The 16353-nt window shown below is 36.3% G+C and overlaps 1 protein-coding gene across 2 annotated transcripts in view; it reads left to right on the forward strand.

Moving 5' to 3' along the window:
• Positions 1-1433: 1433 nt before the first annotated feature.
• The window catches only part of LOC118280249 (scavenger receptor class B member 1), a 271827-nt gene continuing 256907 nt past the window's right edge, over positions 1434-16353 (forward strand). For both annotated transcript variants that reach the window (XR_007706557.1, XM_035600180.2), the window contains exon 1: positions 1434-1709. The gene's annotated coding sequence lies outside the window, so the exon portion shown is untranslated. The remainder of the gene's footprint in view (positions 1710-16353) is intronic.

Below are 16353 nucleotides of genomic sequence, written 5' to 3' on the forward strand. Positions count from 1 at the left end.
GACTTACCAAAAAGTAGGAGAAGGTTCTCAATTCGGTTGGAATGTTTTTTATTTTTTACTTTTATCTTAAAAAATACGTTGTTACACACTAGGTTTTTCTCCTGTGTCGTGGGTGCGTTTACAAACATACAAGTTCACATACACATGACACCCAAACCCGAAACAACAATTTGTGTATCACATAAAGAGTTGCATTGTGCGGCAATCGAACCCGTTACACGTTGCACGGCAGCCGGTTCCCAAGCCACCACACCGACTGTGCAATTAAATTTAAAAGTTTACCAAATCTTTCGATAGATGGCGTTGAATGTAATGTAACGTATTATGGCGGCAAGGGAGAATATATATTTTAATTTTGTCACTACTTCCTTACTCCTACTCTTCCAGCGGGTATCATAAGAGTTGATCAAGGGCTCTCTGATAAACCTGAACCTTTACAACTATGATTTCTAATCCAGGTATGTTGGCGTGGTTGGGTAGGTGTCGGTATACCCTAATAAACCTTTAATAGACCCCTAGAACCGAGGGGCTTTAAGGCAGGTCTATTAGAGGACCCAGTGCCCCTTATAGTTGCTGAGAGCTGTTATCGGGGTGGTTTTAGTGAGGCCAAATTATTTTCTTTGTAATACAATTGTAGGGCCCTCTCTATAAAGGATTTTGGTTCAACTGAAAACAATACAATCATCTTTCGCCCGAGCCCTGAACATGGGACCTTTGTACCTTACCAACGAAGCAGTCAAGTATTGTTTGTATGACATAAAATTAATTATTCCCTAGACTATTAAAGGTCACCCGATATTTGGAAGTGGAAGAGCCATGCTTCGGCACGAATGGGCCGGCTCGACCGGAGTGATACCACGGCCGAGCAGAAAACCGACGTGAAACAACGCTTGCGTTGTGTAAGTGAGGTTACTGGGGGCCCAATTACTCCCTTTCTAATCTTCCCAATTCCTGATTCCCCAACAAACTTTAAATACCTAATCCCCAAAAGGCTGGCATCACCATCAGGTGATTCGTCTGCTCGTTTACCGGCTTATTAAAGAAATTTACTGAACACCCCATCTATATCAAAAAATACTAGTCTTTACAAACAAGGTAAAAGTCATCAAATAAATAAATCTTTTAACAGGAAAGGCCATGAAAAATATTCCGCTTTTAAAAACAAAAGAACTGTTTTAATTTCCAACCGATTACAAAAAGAAAAAATATAAATAATAATAGCGCACGCAAATTTTTCCATACTTTCCCAACCTACAAAAAATAATTTAAGTATGACTCAAAAAATAAATCTCGAAAAATCCCCATTCATTATTTATTACGAACAGAAAAAATTGATATTATTAATAATCGATGATTCACTTGTTTTCTTGTTTCTGTTTATGCTTAGTTGAGAAAAATGGCGTTATAATACTGCCGAGGCACAACTGAAGTGAATGTTGCATTGCAGTCGGGCGCCTAAGCCCGTTCAGAAATCACGCGTCGCGGATTGGCCAAACGAAAATACCGAGTAGTGCTTTCGTAATTCAAAAAAAATTATTGTGTACTTAAATTTATTTTTGATTATTTGTGATTTATTTTTTTTATGTTGTGATTTATCTCTACAGTTAGTAAAGTTGTGTGTGTGGATTTATTTTTGTGGAACGTTTTATATATTTTTGCTGCTGTTTTTTTTTGTGGAAAAAAAAACACGGATTTTTATACAAGTTCAGGTATTTAATATTTTTATTTTATTATTAATATTATACATACATTTTTTTTACAGGGAATCAAATTAAATGTAACGAAAAAATGTACCAATCAAAAAAAAATTAAAATGTCCCAACAAATTACAACACAAGTTTACGCCAAATATATATTACAAAACTATAAAAATATACATATTAATAGCCATATAAAATTTATGCGACCGATTATAAATAATTCGCCGCGTCGAAATAACTGAAGTCGGTCGAATGCCTATTTAGTTTAAAAAATGGAGTAATCGGTATTTTTTTAATCGTATTTGCATATTATGTTATGCATTATTATGTCATATTTATACTATTTGCTGCTATTCGCTTTCACTTGTTGGAAGGTGGGAAGGGGGGGTATTTGGGCCAGTGTGCCATGAAAGTACTCACAGATGAACGATAAAGCACTTTACTTGAGATTCACTTTCATTTTCTTGTATTATACGCGACGTACTTAGCTTTTCATTCATTTAAAATGATTATTTTTATTATTTTATTTTTTTGTGAAAAGAAATGTAATTTATTTTTTTAATGGTGGGATATTTTTGTTAAATTTGGTTTTTCTTTTTTAATAAATTAGGCCAGTAATTTGTTAAATATCTATGCTGAAAAATGTGATATATAAAAATATGAAGTGAATTTAAAAAAACTAAACATTAAAATTGAAATTATGTCATATCACAATAAACTATTCTTGAATGAAAAGATTTATTAAATTATTTTAAAATATAATGTTAATTTTAGAGGTGACACGGAGTCTGGAATTGTGCCCAGTATATGGCAATAGGCTCACTCTCTATTACATGGGACTTATAACACAAATGGTGAAAAATGGGTGTACCTTCTATAACGGCTTCTATAGCGTGATGTTGAATTATATCTATTCTGTAACTATGCTAAAAATAATTCTATTTTTACGCATTGTATTGATAAAAACTTTGATAGAAGATAGCTATTTTATGGCCTAGTTATTTACATAAAAAGATATAATATCGCGTTTTTTATGCCCATATCATTTACATATAACATAACATTACGCCTTTTTATCTCTGCAGAGGTAGATAGAGGTGTACAAATTATCTTTTCATTAGTTATATTATGAGTTCTATATTGCTAAATATCGGCTAAAATTTCTGAATTTTGAAGACATGCTATTGTTTTACTAAAAATATATATAGCTAGTATACTACTTTGCTATCTGTCAGCAGTTTCGCTACCGCCTTTTGAAAATGGATCCAATAAAACAAAAAGGCCTAATAAATAAAAATTATTTCCTGTGACTATTATCTACCCCTGAACACATACAAAAAAATGCATCAAAATTTCATCGTTTAAGTTCATCTCTTCAGAAGAATTATTATATGATACTAGGTCAGATCGCCCGCAATATAAAAAGTAGCCTACTTATTTGACTATATAGAAACATAACATTCGCGTTTATAACATTAGTTGGATCAATTACTAATTTATTGAATTCAATTATAGGTATATTTAGGTACCTTTTACAAGGTACTCTCGAAACAAAAATAAGTCAAAATCAAACAATTTATTTCAATCAAAGTAATAAGTAGGTAATAGTACTTTTAGGATATGTATAATAATAATACTTAATCATAAGTAGGTACATTTCTATTTTAAAATCGTTAAAAATAATTAGGTAATTCTAACAGTGACATATTAAAAAAAATTGAATTTTTGTCTTTTTTAAATATTAATTTATGTTTATTTATGCTGCGTAAAAAAACCGGTTCATATTATTTGCAACATGTCTATTGGGTTTTTTCGTGGATTAATAATATCTATATACGCGTAAACATAGCCATATTCGGTAAATGGGCCGGCTACCGGAGTTACCACGGCTTGCGTCGTGTTTCGTTGTGTGACTGAGGTTACCAGAGGCACAATTACCTCCCTTCCGAATCTTCCCAATCCTCGCCCTTAAATTCCTAACTCTCAAAAGGCCGGCAACGCACTTGTAACGCCTCTGGTGTTTCAAGTGTCCATGGGCGGCGGCGATTGCTTACCATCAAGTGATCCGTCTGCTCGTTTACCGACTTATTACATAAAAAAACCCTCCAATGGCAAGTACCAATGTGACTTTTTCCGAGTTATATGTATGTACTTTCTAAGATTATTTAGACACCACTGTGAAACGGTTAAGGAAAATTAGTGAGGAAACTTGGGTTTATAATTTTTTTATTGTCTGAAACGAGTTTAAGCGAAACTGCGGGTATCAGCAAATGAAATAATATACCTAAATAACAAGTAGGTAAATACATTGATAAATCTTTAAAAGAATCTACCCGAGAAGTGATTATATATTTAAATACATAATATAATAGTTACAAAGACATTTCCCATTCATTTGACGTAGTTATAAATGTTATAATAACTAACTTTTTTTGAGGAGGAGAAAATCATCCAAAGACTTCTCCCGCCTTGGGCGAGGCTGAAGCTGCGGACTGCCTAGCGGGTTACCGGGGCTCCTGCTCAAACCAGGAGTAGGAACTAGGTTTTTAGTCAGTGAGATACTGACACTCCCTCTCGCCTCCGCCCAAGGCTATAATTTAAAGTCATTGGATGATTTAGCCTCATTTAAATAAAAGCTGAGTCCGTTTCCATAGTGCTAAACTTTGTACCAATGAATATGATTGGTGGAAGCCAAACGTATCCACAGCAACGTAGCATAGCACATCTCTGGTGGAAAAGCATTCACGAAACACGAGTTTGGCTGTTATGATGATGAGGTCTGCCTATCTCTTTGAGGTATAAAGGTTTGATAATAATATCTTATCTCCCAAAACGTGATATTATGCTATCTTTCTAATATACCCATTAGACTGATTGACTCATTGACTTTATTAATTGATAAAACACATTATTATCTGCTATAGCTTTTGCCTGCGGCTTCGCCTGTGTTTCCCTGCAATATTTTTTTTAGAAGCACGCCTATGGTAATCGAACAGACGCATCTACACTGTTCCAAATGGTCAAGCTGATTGCTACAGGCGTTTTCATGGATTGACTAATGATATACAACAAGTGCGTTGACGGCTTTTTGGGAGTTAGGAATTTAAGGGTTGTTGTTGAATCGGGCATGCGTAAGATTGTTACCAGGGGGGACTCTTAGGGCTCCGGTAACCTCGACTACAGGCAACGAAACACAGAGAAGCGTAGTTTCACTGGTCTATGTTCTTCTGTGAGGCCGCAGGGTTTCAGATAAGCAATGTCTCAAGTCTCTCCCACACTATAGAGAGAGTGCTGCCGGTATATGTTAACTGCAGACCATAATCGATACCCCTGTTCCAAATTTCATCCAAATCCTTTTTTCGCGGTCTTGCCGAAAATATCTCAGTACTTAGACGGTAAGTGTCAGGAAATGTGCCCGGTAATATTATAACTAGTTTCACCAAAAATGAGAAATTCTTTAATATAAAAACCAAAAAATCGGTGTACATTGTATAATGTGCACCTCTGCCTACCCCGTCTGGGATAAAAGGCGTGATAATAATAAAAATTAAACCTTTAAAAGTTAGTTTCATATAAAAAATTATCAAAATGACAAATTATACAAAAAACTAATGCCAAATTAATTATTAAGAATAAAAAAATACTAATTATTAAATTAACTATTAAATAAATCATTAGAAGAGCAAGGATAGTGAGTTAAACAAACAAGTTTATAATTATTAATTCAATAAATATTTTTGTCCGACACAGGAATCAAATCTATAGCCTCGAGGCTTCACAGTTGCATTTTTAATTACCCAATTCATCAACTTAGCATAAAATATGCCATTTTCAAAATAAATAACACTTATTTAAATAACTTTTAGGAAACTTTTATTAATCGTATAATTAGATTTTAGATAACAGATTATTTACAACTTACAAATACCTAAAAAAAGGAATAAAAACTAAAATAAAGAAAAAATTAAATAAAAACTGAATAAAGACTGCCTCGTTGGTCGAGTAGTTGCAAGTGCGACTGCCGAACAAGGGGTCTCGGGTTCGATTCCCGGGTCGGGCAAAGTATTACTAAGTTTTTTTTCGGATTTTCGAAAATTTCTCGGTGGTAGCACGGAGTCTGGAATTGTGTCCAGGATATGGCAATAGGCTCACTCCCTATTACATGGGACGTTTAACACAAATGGTGAAAAGTGTGTGTACATTGTATAGCGGCATTACGTGTCGTAATGTGCACCTCTGCCTACCTCTTCGGGGATAAAAGGCGTAACGTTGAGTGTGTGTGTGTATATAACATAAAAATTCTCATTAGGCGTCGAAGTACTCGTCCGCATCGCTGTCTCTGGGGAACGTTCCCAGAAGACTGGCCGCATTGCTTTTAGGTATTATACATTAAAAATCTAAGCTTCAAAGAATACCGGGGCTGCGGATTGCCTAGCGGGTTACCGGGGCTCCGGCTCGAAAAGCAGGAGTAGGAACGGGGTGGTTTTTACTCAGTAAGAGTCTGACACTCCCGCTCGCCTTGCCCAAGGCGGGAGAAGTCATTAGATGATTTCTCCCCTTCAAAAAAAAAAAAGGCTTCAAAGAAATCGTAGCTGCGGACGGCCTAGCAGGGACTTGAAGGAAGAGTAGGAACGGGGTGGTTTTTAGTCAGTAAGAGTCTGACACTCCCTCTCGCCTCGCCCAAGATGGGAGTGTTTGGCTGATTTTCCCCCCTCAAAAAAGGCTTAAGTTTGTCACCAAAAATAATGATATAGCCTTTGGCTAAATTTCTAAAATTACCTCTTGTTGCATGCACTTTCTTTGTAAAGATAAATAAATACCTTTAAAGCTTTTTAAAATATGAATAAATAATGTTATTATGGCCCGAAGGCTTCTGATGCATGAGGGTGTGGTTTTGAAACCTGGCAAGGCTTAAAGCCAGCATCAGTGACTCCTCTGGTGTTGCGGGTGTCCATGGGCGGCCCTGATCGCTTACCATCAGGTGATCCGTCTGCTCATTTGCCACCTATTCCATAAAAAACCTGGCAAGTACCAATGTGACTTATTCCAAGTTATATGTACTTTCTAAGATTATTTAGACACCACTGACAAACGGTGAAGGAAAACATCGTGAGGAAACCTGGGCTTGTAATTTCTAATTAGTTATAAGTTTCAAATCGCCAACCCGCATTGAGCAAGCGTGGTGATTAATGCTGAAACCTTCTCTGTGTGAGAAGAGGCTTTTGGTCAGCAGTGGCCACTTATAGGCTGTTGATGTGATGATGCTATGCATGAGAAGCGAGCGACTCAAAACTCCGGGCCATTACGATATAATAATATAACATAGATAGTCTTATTTATGTTTAATAAATAATAATAAAAATACAGTTTTATTTTCTTACTTCAATATGTAGTAAAATTTTATGAAGTAAATAAAAATTTTCACATGTAATTGTTAAAATTATACATACGTAAGTAATATAAACTTGTATGCTATTAAAATAAATTAATATGTGTAGGTACAAATAAAATACTTCTTTAGCTTCCATCACATTCATACATCTGATGGTATACAGAAACTACAGAGCGCCACCTACTACGCTCCTTACATACTTCTTTAGCTTCCATCACATTCATACATCGACTTATTATAATTTGGAAAGAACAGCTTATTTATAAAGGACAAATGAGAGTAAAATATTTTTATTATATACTTGACTTTTAAATGTTTATTTTTGACCTTAAATATTTAACTTATATTTAACTTTGACTTACTTAGCTCAAAGTATAAACTTTATACAGTATAGAGATCTTTCATATGACTTAAATGAAACTACAAGTAAGTAGTACTCGTCCACAGAAGTATAATACAACTAAATATTTCAACGAAAACCGAAAAAAATCAAACAAAATAAATAATTAAATAAATCAAGTATTAAATTCTGTGTGAACAACTCCATGTACCTTGACCACAGAAGAGCTGTAATGTTGTAGGTTGTCTAGGAATGTTATGGACATACGGCGGCTGTTTCAATGCCGTATTTGTAAAGAGTGTTCAAATTAGCTCAAAGATAATAATGCACTTTTTGGCTTAACTACTGGGCCTATTTCGCTAATTTTTCGTATATCGTCAGCCAAGATGATAACAAATATGTGGTTTAAATTAAGTCATAAGAGGTTTCCCCATACGGTTGACGGCGCCCGTTCACGAACATGACACTTACACCCGAATACTCAAACGCTACTCAATTTTAAGTTGTACTTAAATATCGTGCTATCTCTGTCATTTTATAAAGAATCGATAGGGACAGAACTAGTTTTGAGAGCGTCTTAAAATTGAGTAGCGTTTGAGTATTCGGACATTACACTATGTCGTTAAAACTTAATGATTCTTTGCTCAACTAAGAAGAATGATTTTACATTCAAGATCACTTGATCTTTAAAGTAAATACTTATATAGTTGTGAAATAATTTCAAATACTAAAAGTTTACGATTGGACAAACATAAATATTCTACCACTCTAGACTAATAAGTAAATGAAAATGGAGTGTCTGTTTGTAATATTGAAATAAATTAATTTTAAGTGTTAGAGCCATGCTTCGGTTCGACCGGAGTGATACCACGGCCTCACGGAAAACCGACGTGAAACAACGCTTGCGTTGTGTCAATGAGGTAACCGGAGGTCTAATTACCCCCCTTGCCAATCATCGCAATCCCCGATTTCCCAACAATCCTTAAATTCCTAACCCCCAAAAGGCCGGCAACGCACTTGTAAAGCCTCTAGTGTTTTAAGTGTCTATAAGCGGCGGCGGTTGCTTACCATCAGGTGATGCTTTACTGGCTTATGCCATAATAACGTCTCAGGTGTTTCGGGTGTCCATGGGCGACGGCGATTGCTTACCATCAGGTGATCCGTCTGTTCGTTTAGCTTATAACATAAAAAAATTATATACATACGATACTTTATTTTTCTCAGTCTATCTATTTGTTCCGGCTAATCTCTGAAATTGCTGGACCGATTTAGATGGGACTTTTATTGGCAGCTAGCTGATGTAGTAAGGAGTAACTTAGACTACTTTTATTAGTCACAAAATTCGCAATGCTTGCGAGCGAAGCCGCGGACATCAGCCAGTGTTATATATCTATTATATTTGTTTGAAATTACGTATGTATGTATATAATAGATGTCAAGGCTTCAATCCTTTCGCCTAGTTGTCATTAAAGCTTATTTTAATAAAAGTATTTGATGTTCAGTTCAGTGTTGCAATGTATCTGTATTGTTCTCCATTTTTTTTTGAAGGGGAAAATAATTTAATGTCTTCTCCCGCCTTGGGCGAGGCGAGAGGGAGTGTCAGACTCTTACTGACTAAAAACCACCCCGTTCCTACTCCTGCTTGTCGAACTGGAGCCCCGGTAAACCCGCTAGGTAGTCCGCAGCTCCGGATCAATTGTTCTCACATATATAAGGTGTTCTAAAAGTATCTGCCACGGCTTTAATTGGAGGTAGTGTTGTGTTTGATGATTAAAATAGCAAATATAAATGAATGATTATGAGTTCTTTTTCATACAAAAAAATCTATATGTGCATTTCTTATGAAAGAGCTGTCTCTTTCTTTCACTGTCTCTGTCGCTTCGTCAATGAAAACAATCGCTATTAATTGTTTGCATTTGCCGAAGCGATGCATCGTGCGTATTTGTGAACCACGTTATACAGAGTAGAGTCAATGTTTATTTAATTACTTTATGTTCTCAAACTGAATTCCGCGGTCCGCGGTAGAACATTTCTTCACTATTGTAATCTTCAAACACATAAATAATTCATTAAAGCCGTGCCAGATACTTTTAGAATACCTTATATTTTATAATTATTTATAATTATTTTGATGATTGGAAAAATGTATCAGAGAAATTGAAAACATGTATTTTTTTTAAAGAATTAAACGAATGGAGTTTCTTTCTCGTTCTTCTCCATTCGAAGCTACATTTTGGAATTTCAAAAGAAAAATAGCGGTACAAGTAATTACCGTGAAAGTCCGACTCGTGCTTGACGAATTTGTATCTCAAATCTAAACCAAACAGTGGTCAGAATATGGTTTTATAATTGCTTGAAGAATGTCTTTGCGTTTTTAAAAGTACAGTCGGTTTTAAAAGTGTTCTGTCTGCTTGTTTTAAATTACTGTCATCGAAAGCAATTTTTTATGGTATTAAGTATTAAAAAGTATTAGTTTGGGGTATGTATCGTAAGTATATTTATGTGCATGTAGTGAAAAGCGGCTTTTTAATTGTATAAGCCGGTAAACGAAAATATGTACCGCCTGATTGTAAGCAATCGCCGCCACCCATAGACACCCGAAACACTAGAGGCGTTATAAGTGCTTTGCCGACCTTTTGTAGGTTAGGACTTTAGGTGTTGTTGGGGAATCGGGGATCGGGAAGATTGTAATTGTCCTCCGGTAACCTCACTCACACCACGAAACACAACGCAAACTTCGTTTTTCTGTGAGGCCGTGGTATCACTCCGGTTAATCAGACCCATTCGTGCCGAAGCATGGCTCTCCCACACTTAGAACTATTTATAATCGTATAATAACGAAATAAAACCGATTAGATTTTTTTGATACGAGCTATAATTTTGATACCGACTGTACACGTCCACAAAATTACATCTCTTGAGTTATTAGACACCGTTGCAACGGGATTGCAGACGTCAGTCTTTTGAGCAATAGTTTGTTATAAGCCCGACAATTTGGAAGCATCAAATTTAATGACTATTGTACTCATGTTCAAAGTCAACCGTGTGATGACGCCCCAGAGGGCAAAGTATTATTGCTATGTAATTATCGGTTTTTCGAAAATTTCTCAATAGTAGCAAGTAGCAAGTGTAGTTGCCTATTGTCAGGCATCTGAGGGCTTAGTTTTACATTTACACGAGACCGAAACCAGAGCGCGTTCGGTGCTCTGATTGGGTGGTTTATTCGAGCCGGCCAATCAGAGCGTTCTGGTTTCGACTTTGTTAATTAAGCAAACTCATGCTAAGGGTACTGGTAGTCTCACACACATAATGCTAACGTTCTTTCACGCCAGTTTTCTGTGAGGCCTATCTATCACCTAGTCTAGCCGGCCCATTCGTGCCGAAGCATGCCTCAAAGGTTTGAAGACTGATCTGAAACAATTATGAAAGAAAAATGATCGATAATTAGCAAAGTCTTACTCAATCAATGGACAAGAGTTAAATGATTGAAATAATAACTGGCGTAGGATGCTTACATAAGTGATGATTAAACGTAATTATGTATAAGTAGTGTAGTGTAGAAATCTATTATGTACGTAATATATAAAGCTGAAGAGATTGTTTGGGTATTTGTTTGGATTGGACGCGCTAATCTCTGGAACTACTAGTCCGATTTAAATGATCCTTTTTATGTTGGATAGTGCATTTGTCGAGGAAGGTTATAGGCGATAGAACATCACGCTATGACTAATAGGGGCAAAGCAGTGGGTGATAAATGATATAACTGCAAAAGTAACTCACTTGTCTGACTCTACACCTAAACTACTGTACCAATTTGAATAATTATTTTTGTGTTGGATAGTTCATTTATCGAAAAGGTTATAAGCTATAAAACATCATGATCAAAAGGAGCCAAGCATTGCAGGAAAAACCGCACATAAGTAGCTAGTAACCTCACCCACACAACGAATCACAACACAAGCAGGAGAAGGAACGGAGTGGTGTTTAGTCAGTAAGAGTCTGACACTCCCTCTCGTTTCACTCGTGGTGAGAGAAGTCATTAGATGATTTTCCCCACTTAAAAAAAAAAACGTTGTTTCTCGTCGGTTTTCTGTGAGGCCGTGGTATCACTCCGGTCGAGCCGGCCCATTAGTGCCGAAGCATGGCTCTCCCACACTTAAATTAGTTGGGTGACTAGTAGTCTCCTGCTGAAGAGTTTAGATGGTGATTGGTGAAAGAAGTATTCCACTCTACCGTCCCCATAGCTCATAGCTTAGCATAAAGCCATGTGCTTTAAAACTGGTTACAGAGATTTAAAATCTATTTTAAGACTCTAAGAGTTGATTTTACCGTTCCATAGTTTTTGTAGTGCATTCTTATTTGAATAGAAATGGTCAATTAATTATATTATTTATTTGGTTTCTAGTAAATGGACTGAATAAAAAAATGTATGAATGTGATGGAAGCTAAATAAGTATGTAAGGAGCGTAGTAGGTGGCGCTCTGTAGTTTCTGTATACCATCAGATGTATGAATGTGATGGAAGCTAAAGAAGTATGTAAGGAGCGTAGTAGGTGGCGCACTGTAGTTTCTGTATACCATCAGATGTATGAATGTGATGGAAGCTAAAGAAGTATGTAAGGAGCGTAGTAGGTGGCGCTCTGTAGTTTCTGTATACCATCAGATGTATGAATGTGATGGAAGCTAAAGAAGTATGTAAGGAGCGCAGTAGGTGGCGCTCTGTAGTTTCTGTACCTATACCATCAGATGTATGAATGTGATGGAAGCTAAAGAAGTATGCAAGGAGCGTAGTAGGTGGCACTCTGTAGTTTCTGTATACCATCAGATGTATGGATGTGGTGGAAGCTAGAGAAGTATGTAAGGAGCGTAGTAGGTGGCGCTCTGTAGTTAACTACCTAATTTAACACCACAAAAGGGTTTATTAAAAGATCTGATAGTCCTATTCTTATGGAGGGTTATAGGCTATCTATAAATATTACGTCACAGTACTTTAAAACAATGCACTTTACAATTACAATCATTTAATCACTAAATGCTGATAACCAAGTCATACATATCAATAACATACATTATACCGTATGGGTAAGCCTCTTATGACTTAAATTAAGTCATTAGAGGTTTACATTATTTAACCACATATTTGTTATCATCTTGGCTGACGATATAGGAAAAATGTGCTAAATAGGCCCAGTAGTTAAGCTAAAAAGTTAATTGTTCTCTAAGCTAATTCGAATACTCCTTACAAATACGGCATTATAACAGCCGCGCCGCATGTCTGTAACATTCCTAGACAACCTACAACATTACAGCTCTTCTGTGGTCAAGGAACATGGAGCTGTTCATACAGAATTTAATATTTATTTTTTCAGTTTTTTTTTTTCGGTTTCCGTTGAAATATTAAGTTGTATTATGCTTCTGTGGACTAGTAATACTTGTAGTTTCATATAAGTGATCTCCATACTGTATGTATAGCTCATCTGTCACTCCGTCTCGGATAGGCCCTAAGTTTGGTTCTGAATTAAGTTACAACTTTAAACTTAAAAAAATACCGAAGTTTCAATACGTACAAAGTGACTGGTTAAAACTAGTAAGTTAAAACATTTTCTAACACGAATACGATGGTTAAAATTATCAAGATATTTGATTGATATCCGCTATCTAGTGCTTATATCTTATCAATTAGTACCTAAAATCTAGTTTATCTGTTTATCTGACCTAGATTCCTGATTGCCAATCTCAAGGGCACTAGAATAGTTTGTAGATGCCATCATAGTAACATCACGGCTGTTGATTTTTGAAGAGTTAGGCAGAAGTATATACCACCACTACTATTCCCGGGGTTGTCGTATACTCGATCAAGAAATTACATATTTGACAGAGACCGGGCAGCAGCGCTCTTTCATAAATCTATACCTTTAAGATAAAAAAAATCAGTTTAACCCAATTAGATTTTCTGAAATAGAGGTCGCTGTCTAAAAGTTTCAGATTTTGGCACTTTTTTGAATACATGCATGGAAATTAACGAAAACCCTCGCATGAAAAGGAGGTTCATAGTCCAGCAGTGGACTGTCACAGACTATTGATGATTTCCAGCTATGGATAAACACGAGCTGATGGTGATGGAGATGAATCTACGACATTCCTTTTTTTGATTGCAAAAATCATCTATTGGCTCCTCCCGTCTTCGGTGAGGCAAGAGGTAGTGTCAGACACTTACTGACTAAACACCACCTCGTCCCTACTCCTGCTTCGAGCCGGAACCCTGGTAACCTAAATTTTTTCTTCTCCTCTAACAATATCTTCTGATTTGTTTCGTTGCGGGATCCAAGACAGTCATTCATATCCCTGGGACGCGCCGGACTTCAGTGTTTCGGTGTTTTTATGATTGTATCTACTGTAGATCCTGGTGCACAGGAGTTGCAGCGGTATGGAAGGTTGTGGCGGGCTTGTCCCATAAAAAAAAACCTCTACCGAGTCTGACCTTGTCACATTATCAGAGTCGTAAACCTACATTTAAAGACAATTTTCAAGTTCAAAGTTGGCTAAATATTTAAATATACAAACTTCCGGCTAAATAAGGTTTATATGTGTTTAGTATATAAGGTGTTCTAAAAGTATCTGCCACGGCTTTAATGGGAGGTAGTGTTGTGTTTGAAGATTACAATAGTCACTACATAGTATAAAACAAAGTCACTTTCTCTGTCCCTATGTCCCTTTGTATGCTTAAATCTTTAAAACTAGACAACGGATTTTTTTAATAGAGATAGAGTGACTTAGGCCGCGTTTCCATTGACGCGGAGCGGGGCGGAGAAGAGCGGCGAAGAGCGGTGAAAAGTGGTTAGTGTTTCCACTGACGCGGAGCTCGGCGGAGAGAAGCGGTGAAGAGCGGTGAAAAATGGTCAGCGGAGTGGAGTGAGGCGGAGCGGAGCATACTTTTGGAATCATATTGAGAGATTGACCATGTCTAAATACAATTGACCCTTTATCGATCAAATATCGTAATCGATATTTTTATTTAGAGTTAATTGTTTTTTATTTATATGATATGTATATTAAACGAAATAAGATTTACAAATATAGTTAATTTTGTCATTAATAAACGATATTTCGACATGAAAATAAAAGTATAAGAAAGTATTTTCTCAATTGAAAGTTATGATTTACTTGAATATCAATTATTATCATTAACGACTATTTGATTGAGTAACGACTGTTTAAGAAAATTCCAAACATCAATATAACATTGAAAATAAATATATTTTTGTTTGAAAAGTAATTTGTTTCGTAGTAATTGATTTTAAGAATATCGATTAAACAACACCCTCAAACACGCTACTTGGACATCCCTTTTTGGTTACTTCGTGAATCTTCGTGCTTATTCGGCAATACTCGGTACTCGGTTATATTTATGTCTCTGTCACAAGTTAGCGTTAGTTTTACGTTAGTGTCACTATCTCTGTCTTAAGTACAGTCCGCTCCGCACCGCGCTGCACCGCACCGCTCCGCTGTCATCCGCACAGCACCGCCCCGCTGTACTCCGCACCGCATCGTCTCGCTATAATATTTGTATGAATATCCGCTCAGCTCTGCTCCGCCCCGCTCATGCTGTTTCCATTGAAGCGGTGCGGAGATTTCAAGCATAGTGATTGGTCAATTCGTGCACCGCTAAGCTCCTCTCCGCCCCGCTCCGCGTCAATGGAAACGCGGCCTTAAGAGGAAGGTTTATATGTATAATATATGCATAATATATCACCATTGCACCCATGCGAAATATAAATTATTGAAAATAAGTATTTTTTTTTAAACAAAAAATCTGTGTTCTTTTATTATGAAAGAGGTCTCTGTCGCTTCGTGCGTATTTGTGAACCATTTTATACAGAGTAGAGTCAATGTTTATTTAACTTCTTTATGTTCTCAAATTGAATTAACTGGTCCGGAGTACGAAATTTCTTCACTATTGTAATCTTCAAACACAACACTACCTCCCATTAAAGCCGTGGCAGATACTTTTGGAACACCTTATATAATTTTATATAGGTTAAAGTGACGGCATATATATGTATATATTTATAATATAAAGTGTGTCAAGGTTTCCTTTGAGTTTATTTCCGGTATTTTTTTTAAACTTTGACCTCGTTATGAATGTGCGTAAAGTGGTCTAACTGCCGTACTCAGAGACATTTAATGATTACTTAAACTATTCCTTAGTAATGATTTTGTTTTGAAAACAATTGCTAAGGACATTGCTAAGGACTGGGTTAACTGATCATTATAGAGAGAGATAGACAGAGAGAGAAAGAAAGAGAGAAAGAGATTATTATGAGTACAACAGTAATATTGATTTTTAGTTTTGGTAAAGATTTTTGAAAATTTTTGGTTGAGTGATAATGTGTGCAATTATAAAGATTGAGAGAGTCTTGTTTTATTCGATTCCTGAGTCAGCTAGAATATTATTCCTGGAGCTGCGGACTACCTAGCGGGTTTACCGGGGCTCCGGCTCGAAAAGCAGGAGTAGGAACGGGGTGGTTTTTAGTTAGTAAGAGTCTGACACTCTCTCTCACCTCGCCCAAGGCGGGAGAAGTCATTGGATGATTTTCCCCCTTAAAAAAAGGCAGAATGTTATTGACGTTTTCGTGAGTAACATTTTTAGTAGGTATACTATAAAATTCCAAAAATATCTCAGATTTTACCTGTTTTTAATTACGGTTACGGTTTACCGTAAAAAGGAGGTTTTATGTTTATTAAAACAACACCTAAATGTTTCATTAATTTAATAACACAACAAATAAATAAGTTTTTTATTAACACATTGAACGCCGCGGTGGTCACCGGTGACCGACGTTAGCGGAGGATTTGCCTACAACAGTTTTCTATTGGCAGTCAAAGACTTAAACAATATCGAACCCAGGAACTCACATTTAA

Source organism: Spodoptera frugiperda, chromosome 21 (genome assembly GCF_023101765.2).
Source record: "Spodoptera frugiperda isolate SF20-4 chromosome 21, AGI-APGP_CSIRO_Sfru_2.0, whole genome shotgun sequence".
NCBI lineage: Eukaryota > Metazoa > Arthropoda > Insecta > Lepidoptera > Noctuidae > Spodoptera > Spodoptera frugiperda.